Genomic DNA, 13,364 nt, shown 5'->3' with positions numbered 1-13,364 from the left:
TTAGTGTAACTCTAGCATTGCTTTTACAGTAGCAGTCGTGCTATTGGCCAGATGTGACTTGCCATCAAGCCTTTGATAGTGATGAGAACACAGTCCAAATGCTAGAAATAGTTGACTTTAAAGTAGGAAAAGTGGTGTCAGAAAGCCGGGATTGGGAGATAGCAGAAAGACGAGCTGGCCGAGATGGTTAAGTTTATGGACTGCTAATCCATTGTGCTCAGCACGCATGGGATCAATCCCATCCTCGTCGATTTAATTTACGTTGTCTGGACATGCTACTTTTGCGAAGAATGCTTCATAAGCCAACACTCGAAGCTTACACATCACTGTAAAAAAATACTTTAAATCAAGAAATCTATTTCAAGATCAAAAAAAGATGCCGATTGAAGCTTAAACAAAAATATCAAGATATAAACCAGTAAAGTCAAGATTATGAACAAAATGCCATTTGAAGACAACACAAAAATTTCAAGAATATACCAGTCAAATCAGGAATTCTACTTCAAGATCATGAACATAATACTCTGTCTTACAATTGGATCTGAAAGTGTTTTCATTTGACAAAATCATTTATTATTAAGTAAATAAAGTCTAGAACATTTTCTAGGTATTTGTTAAACTTATATGGGCTGCTGATAGTTATGACAATACAATCCACAGAGGTTTAAATTATTGACTTTTAAATACCACAAGTGGTGTCGGATTGCTGGGTGCATTGTAAACATGGAGGACGAGGTGGCCGAGTGGTTAAGGCGATGGACTGCTAATCCATTGTGCTCTGCACGCATGTGCACAAATCCCATCCTCGTCAGCTTGATCAATTTTTGGAGGTGATATTTTTGTCAAGATCTTAAATTCCTGTCAACCATGTTATAAAGTCTTTCTTTAAAAAAAGAGATGCCGATTGAAGCTTAAACAAAAATATCAAGAAATACACCAGTAAAGTCAAGATTATGAACAAGATGCCATTTGAAACCAACACAAAAATTTCAAGAATATACCAGTCAAATCAGGAATTCTACTTCAAGATCATGAACATAATACTCTGTCTTACAATTGGATCTGAAAGTGTTTTCATTTTACAAAATCGTTTATTATTAAGTAAATAAAGTCTAGAACATTCTCTAGGTATTTGTTAAACTTATATGGGCTGCTGATAGTTATGACAATACAATCCACAGAGGATTAAATTATTGACTTTTAAATGCCACAAGTGGTGTCGGATTGCTGGGTGCATTGTCTACATGGAGGACGAGGTGGCCGAGTGGTTAAGGCGATGGACTGCTAATCCATTGTGCTCTGCACGCATGGGTTCAAATCCCATCTTCGTCGGCTTCATATCTTTTTGGAGCTGATATTTTTGTCAAGATCTTGAATTCCTGTCAATCATGTTATAAAGTATTTCTTTAAATAACAGACATGCACAGCACACTTTTAGTGTAACTCTAGCATTGCTTTTACAGTAGCAGTCGTGCTATTGGCCAGATGTGACTTGCCATCAAGCCTTTGATAGTGATGAGAACACAGTCCAAATGCTAGAAATAGTTGACTTTAAAGTAGGAAAAGTGGTGTCAGAAAGCCGGGATTGGTAGATAGCACAAAGACGAGGTGGCCGAGAGGTTAAGTTAATTTACTGCTAATCCATTGTGCTCAGCACGCATGGGATCAATCCCATCCTCGTTGATTTAATTTACGTTGTCTGGACATGCTACTTTTGCGAAGAATGCTTCATAAGCCAACACTCGAAGCTTACACATCACTGTAAAAAAATACTTTAAATCAAGAAATCTATTTCAAGATCAGAAAAAGATGCCGATTGAAGCTTAAACAAAAATATCAAGAAATAAACCAGTAAAGTCAAGATTATGAACAAGATGCCATTTGAAGCCAACACAAAAATTTCAAGAATATTCCAGTCAAATCAGGAATTCTACTTCAAGATCATGAACATAATACTCTGTCTTACAATTGGATCTGAAAGTGTTTTCATTTTAAAAAATCATTTATTATTAAGTAAATAAAGTCAAGAACATTCTTTAGGTATTTGTTAAACTTATATGGGCTGCTGATAGTTATGACAATACAATCCACAGAGGTTTCAATTATTGACTTTTAAATACTACAAGTGGTGTCGGATTGCTGGGTGCATTGTCAACATGGAGGACGAGGTGGCCGAGTGGTTAAGGCGATGGACTGCTAATCCATTGTGCTCTGCACGCATGGGTTCAAATCCCATCTTCGGCGGCTTCATATCTTTTTGGAGCTGATATTTTTGTCAAGATCTTAAATTCCTGTCAATCATGTTATAAAGTATTTCTTTAAATAACAGACATGCACAGCACACTTTTAGTGTAACTCTAGAATTGCTTTTACAGTAGCAGTCGTGCTATTGGCCAGATGCGACTTGCCATCAAGCCTTTGATAGTGATGAGAACACAGTCCAAATGCTAGAAATAGTTGACTTTAAAGTAGGAAAAGTGGTGTCAGAAAGCCGGGATTGGTAGATAGCAGAAAGACGAGGTGGCCGAGAGGTTAAGTTAATTTACTGCTAATCCATTGTGCTCAGCACGCATGGGATCAATCCCATCCTCATCGATTTAAATTACGTTGTCTGGACATGCTACTTTTGCGAAGAATGCTTCATAAGCCAACACTCGAAGCTTACACATCACTGTAAAAAAATACTTTAAATCAAGAAATCTATTTCAAGATAAAAAAAAGATGCCGATTGAAGCTTAAACAAAAATATCAAGAAATAAACCAGTAAAGTCAAGACATTGAACAAGATGCCATTTGAAGTCAACACAAAAATTTCAAGAATATACCAGTCAAATCAGGAATTCTACTTCAAGATCATGAACATAATACTCTGTCTTACAATTGGATCTGAAAGTGTTTTCATTTTACAAAATCATTTATTATTAAGTAAATAAAGTCTAGAACATTCTCTATGTATTTGTTAAACTTATATGGGCTGCTGATAGTTATGACAATACAATCCACAGAGGTTTAAATTATTGACATTTAAATACTACAAGTGGTGTCGGATTGCTGGGTGCAATGTAAACATGGAGGACGAGGTGGCTGAGTGGTTAAGGTGCTGGAATGCTAATCCATTGTGCTCTGCACGCATGGGTTCAAATCCCATCCTCGTCGGCTTCATATCTTTTTGGAGCTGATATTTTTGTGAAGATCTTAAATTCCTGTCAATCATGTTATAAAGTATTTCTTTAAATAACAGACATGCACAGCACACTTTTAGTGTAAATCTAGCATTGCTTTTACAGTAGCAGTCATGCTATTGGCCAGATGTGACTTGCCATCAAGCCTTTGATAGTGATGAGAACACAGTCCAAATGCTAGAAATAATTTACTTTAAAGTAGGAAAAGTGGTGTCAGAAAGCCGGGATTGGGAGATAGCAGAAAGACGAGCTGGCCGAGATGGTTAAGGTTATGGACTGCTAATCCATTATGCTCAGCACGCATGGGTTTAAATCCCATCCTCGTTGGTTTAATTTACGTTGTCTGGACATGCTACTTTTGCGAAGAATGCTTGAAGCCAACACTTGAAGCTTACACATCACTGTAAAAAAATACTTTAAATTAAGAAATCTATTTCAAGATCAGAAAAAGATGCCGATTGAAGCTTAAACAAAAATATCAAGATATAAACCAGTAAAGTCAAGATTATGAACAAGATGCCATTTGAAGACAACACAAAAATTTCAAGAATATACCAGTCAAATCAGGAATTCTACTTCAAGATCATGAACATAATACTCAGTCTTACAATTGGATCTGAAAGTGTTTTCATTTTACAAAATCATTTATTATTAAGAAAATAAAGTCTAGAACATTCTCTAGGTATTTGTTAAACTTATATGGGCGGCTGATAGTTAAGACAATACAATCCACAGAGGTTTAAATTATTGACTTTTAAATGCCACAAGTGGTGTTGGATTGCTGGGTGCATTGTCAACATGGAGGACGAGGTGGCCGAGTGGTTAAGGGGATGGACTGCTAATCCATTGTGCTCTGCACGCATGGGTTCAAATCCCATCCTCGTCGGTTTAATTTACGTTGTCTGGACATGCTACTTTTGCGAAGAATGCTTGAAGCCAACACTTGAAGCTTACACATCACTGTAAAAAAATACTTTAAATTAAGAAATCTATTTCAAGATCAGAAAAAGATGCCGATTGAAGCTTAAACAAAAATAACAAGATATAAACCAGTAAAGTCAAGATTATGAACAAGATGCCATTTGAAGACAACACAAAAATGTCAAGAATATACCAATCAAATCAGGAATTCTACTTCAAGATCATGAACAAAATACTCTGTCTTACAAATGGATCTGAAAGGGTTTTCATTTTACAAAATCATTTATTATTAAGTAAATAAAGTCTAGAACATTCTCTAGGTATTTGTTAAACTTATATGGGCTGCTGATAGTTTAGACAATACAATCCACAGAGGTTTAAATTATTGACTTTTAAATGCCACAAGTGGTGTCGGATTGCTGGGTGCATTGTCAACATGGAGGACGAGGTGGCCGAGTGGTTAAGGCGATGGACTGCTAATCCATTGTGCTCTGCACGCATGGATTCAAATCCCATCCTCGTCGGTTTGATATCTTTTTGGAGCTGATATTTTTGTCAAGATCTTAAATTCCTGTCAATCATGTTATAAAGTCTTTCTTTAAATAACAGACATGCACAGCACACTTTTAGTGTAACTCTAGCATTGTTTTTACAGTAGCAGTCGTGCTATTGGCCAGATGTGACTTGCCATCAAGCTTGGATAGTGATGAGAACACAGTCCAAATGCTAGAAATAATTTACTTTAAAGTAGGAAAAGTGGTGTCAGAAAGCCGGGATTGGGAGATAGCAGAAAGACGAGCTGGCCGAGATGGTTAAGGTTATGGACTGCTAATCCATTATGCTCAGCACGCATGGGTTCAAATCCCATCCTCGTTGGTTTAATTTACGTTGTCTGGACATGCTACTTTTGCGAAGAATGCTTGAAGCCAACACTTGAAGCTTACACATCACTGTAAAAAAATACTTTAAATTAAGAAATCTATTTCAAGATCAGAAAAAGATGCCGATTGAAGCTTAAACAAAAATATCAAGCTATAAACCAGTAAAGTCAAGATTATGAACAAGATGCCATTTGAAGACAACACAAAAATTTCAAGAATATACCAGTCAAATCAGGAATTCTACTTCAAGATCATGTACATAATACTCAGTCTTACAATTGGATCTGAAAGTGTTTTCATTTTACAAAATCATTTATTATTAAGTAAATAAAGTCTAGAACATTCTCTAGGTATTTGTTAAACTTATATGGGCTGCTGATAGTTAAGACAATACAATCCACAGAGGTTTAAATTATTGACTTTTAAATGCCACAAGTGGTGTTGGATTGCTGGGTGCATTGTCAACATGGAGGACGAGGTGGCCGAGTGGTTAAGGCGATGGACTGCTAATCCATTGTGCTCTGCACGCATGGGTTCAAATCCCATCCTCGTCGGTTTAATTTACGTTGTCTGGACATGCTACTTTTGCGAAGAATGCTTGAAGCCAACACTTGAAGCTTACACATCACTGTAAAAAAATACTATAAATTAAGAAATCTATTTCAAGATCAGAAAAAAAAACCGATTGAAGCTTAAACAAAAATATCAAGATATAAACCAGTAAAGTCAAGATTATGAACAAGATGCCATTTGAAGACAACACAAAAATTTCAAGAATATACCAGTCAAATAAGGAATTCTACTTCAAGATCATGAACATAATACTCAGTCTTACAATTGGATCTGAAAGTGTTTTCATTTTACAAAATCATTTATTATTAAGTAAATAAAGTCTAGAACATTCTCTAGGTATTTGTTAAACTTATATGGGCTGCTGATAGTTAAGACAATACAATCCACAGAGGTTTAAATTATTAACTTTTAAATGCCACAAGTGGTGTCGGATTGCTGGGTGCATTGTCAACATGGAGGGCGAGGTGGCCGAGTGGTTAAGGCGATGGACTGCTAATCCATTGTGCTCTGCACGCATGGGTTCAAATCCCATCCTCGTCGGTTTAATTTACGTTGTCTGGACATGCTACTTTTGCGAAGAATGCTTGAAGCCAACACTTGAAGCTTACACATCACTGTAAAAAAATACTATAAATTAAGAAATCTATTTCAAGATCAGAAAAAAAAACCGATTGAAGCTTAAACAAAAATATCAAGATATAAACCAGTAAAGTCAAGATTATGAACAAGATGCCATTTGAAGACAACACAAAAATTTCAAGAATATACCAGTCAAATAAGGAATTCTACTTCAAGATCATGAACATAATACTCAGTCTTACAATTGGATCTGAAAGTGTTTTCATTTTACAAAATCATTTATTATTAAGTAAATAAAGTCTAGAACATTCTCTAGGTATTTGTTAAACTTATATGGGCTGCTGATAGTTAAGACAATACAATCCACAGAGGTTTAAATTATTAACTTTTAAATGCCACAAGTGGTGTCGGATTGCTGGGTGCATTGTCAACATGGAGGGCGAGGTGGCCGAGTGGTTAAGGCGATGGACTGCTAATCCATTGTGCTCTGCACGCATGGGTTCAAATCCCATCCTCGTCGGCTTGATATCTTTTTGGAGCTGATATTTTTGTCAAGATCTTAAATTCCTGTCAATCATGTTATAAAGTCTTTCTTTAAATAACAGACATGCACAGCACACTTTTAGTGTAACTCTAGCATTGCTTTTACAGTAGCAGTCGTGCTATTGGCCAGATGTGACTTGCCATCAAGCCTTTGATAGTGATGAGAACACAGTCCAAATCCTAGAAATAGTTGACTTTAAAGTAGGAAAAATGGTGTCAGAAAGCCGGGATTGGGAGATAGCAGAAAGACGAGCTGGCCGAGATGGTTAAGTTTATGGACTGCTAATCCATTATGCTCAGCACGCATGGTTTCAAATCCCATCCTCGTCGGTTTAATTTACGTTGTCTGGACATGCTACTTTTGCGAAGAATGCTTGAAGCCAACACTTGAAGCTTACACATCACTGTAAAAAAATACTATAAATTAAGAAATCTTTTTCAAGATCAGAAAAAGATAACGATTGAAGCTTAAACAAAAATAACAAGATATAAACCAGTAAAGTCAAGATTATGAACAAGATGCCATTTGAAGACAACACAAAAATTTCAAGAATATACCAGTCAAATCAGGAATTCTACTTCAAGATCATGAACAAAATACTCTGTCTTACAATTGGATCTGAAAGGGTTTTCATTTTACAAAATCATTTATTATTAAGTAAATAAAGTCTAGAACATTCTCTAGGTATTTGTTAAACTTATATGGGCTGCTGATAGTTTAGACAATACAATCCACAGAGGTTTAAATTATTGACTTTTAAATGCCACAAGTGGTGTCGGATTGCTGGGTGTATTGTCAACATGGAAGACGAGGTGGCCGAGTGGTTAAGGCGATGGACTGCTAATCCATTGTGCTCTGCACGCATGGGTTCAAATCCCATCCTCGTCGGTTTAATTTATGTTGTCTGGACATGCTACTTTTGCGAAGAATGCTTGAAGCCAACACTTGAAGCTTACACATCACTGTAAAAAAATACTATAAATTAAGAAATCTATTTCAAGATCAGAAAAAGATGCCGATTGAAGCTTAAACAAAAATATCAAGATATAAACCAGTAAAGTCAAGATTATGAACAAGATGTCATTTGAAGACAACACAAAAATTTCAAGAATATACCAGTCAAATAAGGAATTCTACTTCAAGATCATGAACATAATACTCAGTCTTACAATTGGATCTGAAAGTGTTTTCATTTTACAAAATCATTTATTATTAAGTAAATAAAGTCTAGAACATTCTCTAGGTATTTGTTAAACTTATATGGGCTGCTGATAGTTAAGACAATACAATCCACAGAGGTTTAAATTATTAACTTTTAAATGCCACAAGTGGTGTCGGATTGCTGGGTGCATTGTCAACATGGAGGGTGAGGTGGCCGAGTGGTTAAGGCGATGGACTGCTAATCCATTGTGCTCTGCACGCATGGGTTCAAATCCCATCCTCGTCGGCTTGATATCTTTTTGGAGCTGATATTTTTGTCAAGATCTTAAATTCCTGTCAATCATGTTATAAAGTCTTTCTTTAAATAACAGACATGCACAGCACACTTTTAGTGTAACTCTAGCATTGCTTTTACAGTAGCAGTCGTGCTATTGGCCAGATGTGACTTGCCATCAAGCCTTTGATAGTGATGAGAACACAGTCCAAATGCTAGAAATAGTTGACTTTAAAGTAGGAAAAGTGGTGTCAGAAAGCCAGGATTGGGAGATAGCAGAAAGATGAGCTGGCCGAGATGGTTAAGGTTATGGACAGCTAATCCATTATGCTCAGCACGCATGGGTTCAAATCCCATCCTCGTCGGTTTAATTTACGTTGTCTGGACATGCTACTTTTGCGAAGAATGCTTGAAGCCAACACTTGAAGCTTACACATCACTGTAAAAAAATACTTTAAATTAAGAAATCTATTTTAAGATCAGAAAAAGATGCTGATTGAAGCTAAAACAAAAATATCAAGATATAAACCAGTAAAGTCAAGATTATGAACAAGATGCCATTTGAAGACAACACAAAAATTTCAAGAATATACCAGTCAAATCAGGAATTCTACTTCCTGGACATGCTACTTTTGCGAAGAATGCTTGAAGCCAACACTTGAAGCTTACACATCACTGTAAAAAAATACTATAAATTAAGAAATCTTTTTCAAGATCAGAAAAAGATAACGATTGAAGTTTAAACAAAAATAACAAGATATAAACCAGTAAAGTCAAGATTATGAACAAGATGCCATTTGAAGACAACACAAAAATTTCAAGAATATACCAGTCAAATCAGGAATTCTACTTCAAGATCATGAACAAAATACTCTGTCTTACAATTGGATCTGAAAGGGTTTTCATTTTACAAAATCATTTATTATTAAGTAAATAAAGTCTAGAACATTCTCTAGGTATTTGTTAAACTTATATGGGCTGCTGATAGTTTAGACAATACAATCCACAGAGGTTTAAATTATTGACTTTTAAATGCCACAAGTGGTGTCGGATTGCTGGGTGTATTGTCAACATGGAAGACGAGGTGGCCGAGTGGTTAAGGCGATGGACTGCTAATCCATTGTGCTCTGCACGCATGGGTTCAAATCCCATCCTCGTCGGTTTAACTTATGTTGTCTGGACATGCTACTTTTGCGAAGAATGCTTGAAGCCAACACTTGAAGCTTACACATCACTGTAAAAAAATACTATAAATTAAGAAATCTATTTCAAGATCAGAAAAAGATGCCGATTGAAGCTTAAACAAAAATATCAAGATATAAACCAGTAAAGTCAAGATTATGAACAAGATGTCATTTGAAGACAACACAAAAATTTCAAGAATATACCAGTCAAATAAGGAATTCTACTTCAAGATCATGAACATAATACTCAGTCTTACAATTGGATCTGAAAGTGTTTTCATTTTACAAAATCATTTATTATTAAGTAAATAAAGTCTAGAACATTCTCTAGGTATTTGTTAAACTTATATGGGCTGCTGATAGTTAAGACAATACAATCCACAGAGGTTTAAATTATTAACTTTTAAATGCCACAAGTGGTGTCGGATTGCTGGGTGCATTGTCAACATGGAGGACGAGGTGGTCGAGTGGTTAAGGCGATGGACTGCTAATCCATTGTGCTCTGCATGCATGGGTTCATATCCAATCCTCGTCGGCTTGATATCTTTTTGGAGCTGATATTTTTGTCAAGATCTTAAATTCCTGTCAATCATGTTATAAAGTCTTTCTTTAAATAACAGACATGCACAGCACACTTTTAGTGTAACTCTAGCATTGCTTTTACAGTAGCAGTCGTGCTATTGTCCAGATGTGACTTGCCATCAAGCCTTTGATAGTGATGAGAACACAGTAAAAATGCTAGAAATAATTGACTTTAAAGTAGGAAAAGTGGTGTCAGAAAGCCGGGATTGGGAGATAGCACAAAGACGAGCTGGCCGAGAGGTTAAGGTTATGGACTGCTAATCCATTGTGCTCAGCACGCATGTGTTCAAATCCCGTCCTCGTCGGTTTAATTTACGTTGTCTGAACATGCTACTTTTGCGAAGAATGCTTGAAGCCAACACTTGAAGCTTACACATCACTGTAAAAAAATACTTTAAATTAAGAAATCTATTTCAAGATCAGAAAAAGATGCCGATTGAAGCTTAAACAAAAATAACAAGATATAAACCAGTAAAGTCAAGATTATGAACAAGATGCCATTTGAAGACAACACAAAAATTTCAAGAATATACCAGTCAAATCAGGAATTCTACTTCAAGATCATGAACATAATACTCAGTCTTACAATTGGATCTGAAAGTGTTTTCATTTTACAAAATCATTTATTATTAAGTAAATAAAGTCTAGAACATTCTCTAGGTATTTGTTAAACTTATATGGGCTGCTGATAGTTAAGACAATACAATCCACAGAGGTTTAAATTATTGACTTTTAAATGCCACAAGTGGTGTCGGATTGCTGGGTGCATTGTCAACATGGAGGACGAGGTGGCCGAGTGGTTAAGGCGATGGACTGCTAATCCATTGTGCTCTGCACGCATGGGTTCAAATCCCATCCTCGCCGGTTTAATTTACGTTGTCTGGACATGCTACTTTTGCGAAGAATGCTTGAAGCCAACACTTGAAGCTTACACATCACTGTAAAAAAATACTTTAAATTAAGAAATCTATTTTAAGATCAGAAAAAGATGCTGATTGAAGCTAAAACAAAAATATCAAGATATAAACCAGTAAAGTCAAGATTATGAACAAGATGCCATTTGAAGACAACACAAAAATTTCAAGAATATACCAGTCAAATCAGGAATTCTACTTCAAGATCATGAACAAAATACTCTGTCTTACAATTGGATCATGTTATAAAGTCTTTCTTTAAATAACAGACATGCACAGCACACTTTTAGTGTAACTCTAGCATTGCTTTTACAGTAGCAGTCGTGCTATTGGCCAGATGTGACTTGCCATCAAGCCTTTGATAGTGATGAGAACACAGTCAAAATGCTAGAAATAATTGACTTTAAAGTAGGAAAAGTGGTGTCAGAAAGCCGGGATTGGGAGATAGCACAAAGACGAGCTGGCCGAGAGGTTAAGGTTATGGACTGCTAATCCATTGTGCTCAGCACGCATGTGTTCAAATCCCGTCCTCGTCGGTTTAATTTACGTTGTCTGAACATGCTACTTTTGCGAAGAATGCTTGAAGCCAACACTTGAAGCTTACACATCACTGTAAAAAAATACTTTAAATTAAGAAATCTATTTCAAGATCAGAAAAAGATGCCGATTGAAGCTTAAACAAAAATAACAAGATATAAACCAGTAAAGTCAAGATTATGAACAAGATGCCATTTGAAGACAACACAAAAATTTCAAGAATATACCAGTCAAATCAGGAATTCTACTTCAAGATCATGAACATAATACTCAGTCTTACAATTGGATCTGAAAGTGTTTTCATTTTACAAAATCATTTATTATTAAGTAAATAAAGTCTAGAACATTCTCTAGGTATTTGTTAAACTTATATGGGCTGCTGATAGTTAAGACAATACAATCCACAGAGGTTTAAATTATTGACTTTTAAATGCCACAAGTGGTGTCGGATTGCTGGGTGCATTGTCAACATGGAGGACGAGGTGGCCGAGTGGTTAAGGCGATGGACTGCTAATCCATTGTGCTCTGCACGCATGGGTTCAAATCCTATCCTCGTCGGCTTGATATCTTTTTGGAGCTGATATTTTCGTCAAGATCTAAAATTCCTGTCAATCATGTTATAAAGTCTTTGTTTAAATAACAGACATGCACAGCACACTTTTAGTGTAACTCTAGCATTGCTTTAACAGTAGCAGTCGTGCTATTGGCCAGATGTGACTTGCCATCAAGCCTTTGATAGTGATGAGAACACAGTCCAAATCCTAGAAATAGTTGACTTTAAAGTAGGAAAAGTGGTGTCAGAAAGCCGGGATTGGGAGATAGCAGAAAGACGAGCTGGCCGAGATGGTTAAGTTTATGGACTGCTAATCCATTATGCTCAGCACGCATGGGTTCAAATCCCATCCTCGTCGGTTTAATTTACGTTGTCTGGACATGCTACTTTTGCGAAGAATGCTTGAAGCCAACACTTGAAGCTTACACATCACTGTAAAAAAATACTTTAAATTAAGAAATATATTTCAAGATCAGAAAAAGATGCCGATTGAAGCTTAAACAAAAATATCAAGATATAAACCAGTAAAGTCAAGATTATAAACAAGATGCCATTTGAAGACAACACAAAAATTTCAAGAATATACCAGTCAAATCAGGAATTCTACTTCAAGATCATGAACATAATACTCAGTCTTACAATTGGATCTGAAAGGGTTTTCATTTTACAAAATCATTTATTATTAATTAAATAAAGTCTAGAACATTCTCTAGGTATTTGTTAAACTTATATGGGCTGATGATAGTTAAGACAATACAATCCACAGAGGTTTAAATTATTGACTTTTACATGCCACAAGTGGTGTCGGATTGCTGGGTGCATTGACAATATGGAGGACGAGGTGGCCGAGTGGTTAAGGCGATGGACTGCTAATCCATTGTGCTCTGCACGCATGGGTTCAAATCCCATCCTCGTCGGTTTAATTTACGTTGTCTGGACATGCTACTTTTGCGAAGAATGCTTGAAGCCAACACTTGAAGCTTACACATCACTGTAAAAAAATACTTTAAATTAAAAAATCTATTTTAAGATCAGAAAAAGATGCTGATTGAAGCTTAAACAAAAATATCAAGATATAAACCAGTAAAGTCAAGATTATGAACAAGATGCCATTTGAAGACAACACAAAAATTTCAAGAATATACCAGTCAAATCAGGAATTCTACTTCAAGATCATGAACAAAATACTCTGTCTTACAATTGGATCTGAAAGGGTTTTCATTTTACAAAATCTTTTATTATTAAGTAAATAAAGTCTAGAACATTCTCTAGGTATTTGTTAAACTTATATGGGCTGCTGATAGTTTAGACAATACAATCCACAGAGGTTTAAATTATTGACTTTTAAATGCCACAAGTGGTGTCGGATTGCTGGGTACATTGTCAACATGGAGGACGAGGTGGCCGAGTGGTTAAGGCGATGGACTGCTAATCTATTGTGCTCTGCACGCATGGGTTCATATCCAATCCTCGTCGGCT

The 13,364-nt window shown here is 36.0% G+C and overlaps 15 non-coding genes across 15 annotated transcripts; all 15 read left to right on the top strand.

The window, feature by feature from the left end:
• Positions 1 to 1,250: 1,250 nt before the first annotated feature.
• Positions 1,251 to 1,332, top strand: TRNAS-GCU (transfer RNA serine (anticodon GCU)). Its single transcript has one exon. It is a non-coding gene; the product is annotated as a tRNA-Ser (tRNA).
• An 830-nt stretch (positions 1,333 to 2,162) lies between these two features.
• TRNAS-GCU (transfer RNA serine (anticodon GCU)) lies at positions 2,163 to 2,244 on the top strand. Its single transcript has one exon. It is a non-coding gene; the product is annotated as a tRNA-Ser (tRNA).
• Positions 2,245 to 3,074: 830 nt separating this feature from the next.
• TRNAS-GCU (transfer RNA serine (anticodon GCU)) lies at positions 3,075 to 3,156 on the top strand. The gene has a single exon. It is a non-coding gene; the product is annotated as a tRNA-Ser (tRNA).
• Positions 3,157 to 3,986: 830 nt separating this feature from the next.
• TRNAS-GCU (transfer RNA serine (anticodon GCU)) lies at positions 3,987 to 4,068 on the top strand. The gene has a single exon. It is a non-coding gene; the product is annotated as a tRNA-Ser (tRNA).
• Positions 4,069 to 4,545: 477 nt separating this feature from the next.
• On the top strand, positions 4,546 to 4,627 carry TRNAS-GCU (transfer RNA serine (anticodon GCU)). The gene has a single exon. It is a non-coding gene; the product is annotated as a tRNA-Ser (tRNA).
• Positions 4,628 to 5,456: 829 nt separating this feature from the next.
• TRNAS-GCU (transfer RNA serine (anticodon GCU)) lies at positions 5,457 to 5,538 on the top strand. Its single transcript has one exon. It is a non-coding gene; the product is annotated as a tRNA-Ser (tRNA).
• Positions 5,539 to 6,015: 477 nt separating this feature from the next.
• TRNAS-GCU (transfer RNA serine (anticodon GCU)) lies at positions 6,016 to 6,097 on the top strand. The gene has a single exon. It is a non-coding gene; the product is annotated as a tRNA-Ser (tRNA).
• Positions 6,098 to 6,574: 477 nt separating this feature from the next.
• Positions 6,575 to 6,656, top strand: TRNAS-GCU (transfer RNA serine (anticodon GCU)). Its single transcript has one exon. It is a non-coding gene; the product is annotated as a tRNA-Ser (tRNA).
• An 830-nt stretch (positions 6,657 to 7,486) lies between these two features.
• TRNAS-GCU (transfer RNA serine (anticodon GCU)) lies at positions 7,487 to 7,568 on the top strand. The gene has a single exon. It is a non-coding gene; the product is annotated as a tRNA-Ser (tRNA).
• A 477-nt stretch (positions 7,569 to 8,045) lies between these two features.
• Positions 8,046 to 8,127, top strand: TRNAS-GCU (transfer RNA serine (anticodon GCU)). Its single transcript has one exon. It is a non-coding gene; the product is annotated as a tRNA-Ser (tRNA).
• A 1,066-nt stretch (positions 8,128 to 9,193) lies between these two features.
• TRNAS-GCU (transfer RNA serine (anticodon GCU)) lies at positions 9,194 to 9,275 on the top strand. The gene has a single exon. It is a non-coding gene; the product is annotated as a tRNA-Ser (tRNA).
• Positions 9,276 to 10,662: 1,387 nt separating this feature from the next.
• On the top strand, positions 10,663 to 10,745 carry TRNAS-GCU (transfer RNA serine (anticodon GCU)). The gene has a single exon. It is a non-coding gene; the product is annotated as a tRNA-Ser (tRNA).
• A 1,063-nt stretch (positions 10,746 to 11,808) lies between these two features.
• TRNAS-GCU (transfer RNA serine (anticodon GCU)) lies at positions 11,809 to 11,890 on the top strand. The gene has a single exon. It is a non-coding gene; the product is annotated as a tRNA-Ser (tRNA).
• An 830-nt stretch (positions 11,891 to 12,720) lies between these two features.
• Positions 12,721 to 12,802, top strand: TRNAS-GCU (transfer RNA serine (anticodon GCU)). Its single transcript has one exon. It is a non-coding gene; the product is annotated as a tRNA-Ser (tRNA).
• Positions 12,803 to 13,279: 477 nt separating this feature from the next.
• TRNAS-GCU (transfer RNA serine (anticodon GCU)) lies at positions 13,280 to 13,361 on the top strand. Its single transcript has one exon. It is a non-coding gene; the product is annotated as a tRNA-Ser (tRNA).
• The last annotated feature ends 3 nt before the right edge of the window (positions 13,362 to 13,364 follow it).

Source organism: Crinia signifera, chromosome 11 (assembly GCF_055691185.1).
Source record: "Crinia signifera chromosome 11, ASM5569118v1, whole genome shotgun sequence".
NCBI classification, from domain to species: Eukaryota; Metazoa; Chordata; class Amphibia; order Anura; family Myobatrachidae; genus Crinia; species Crinia signifera.
This window is presented reverse-complemented; position numbering and strand designations above follow the sequence as displayed.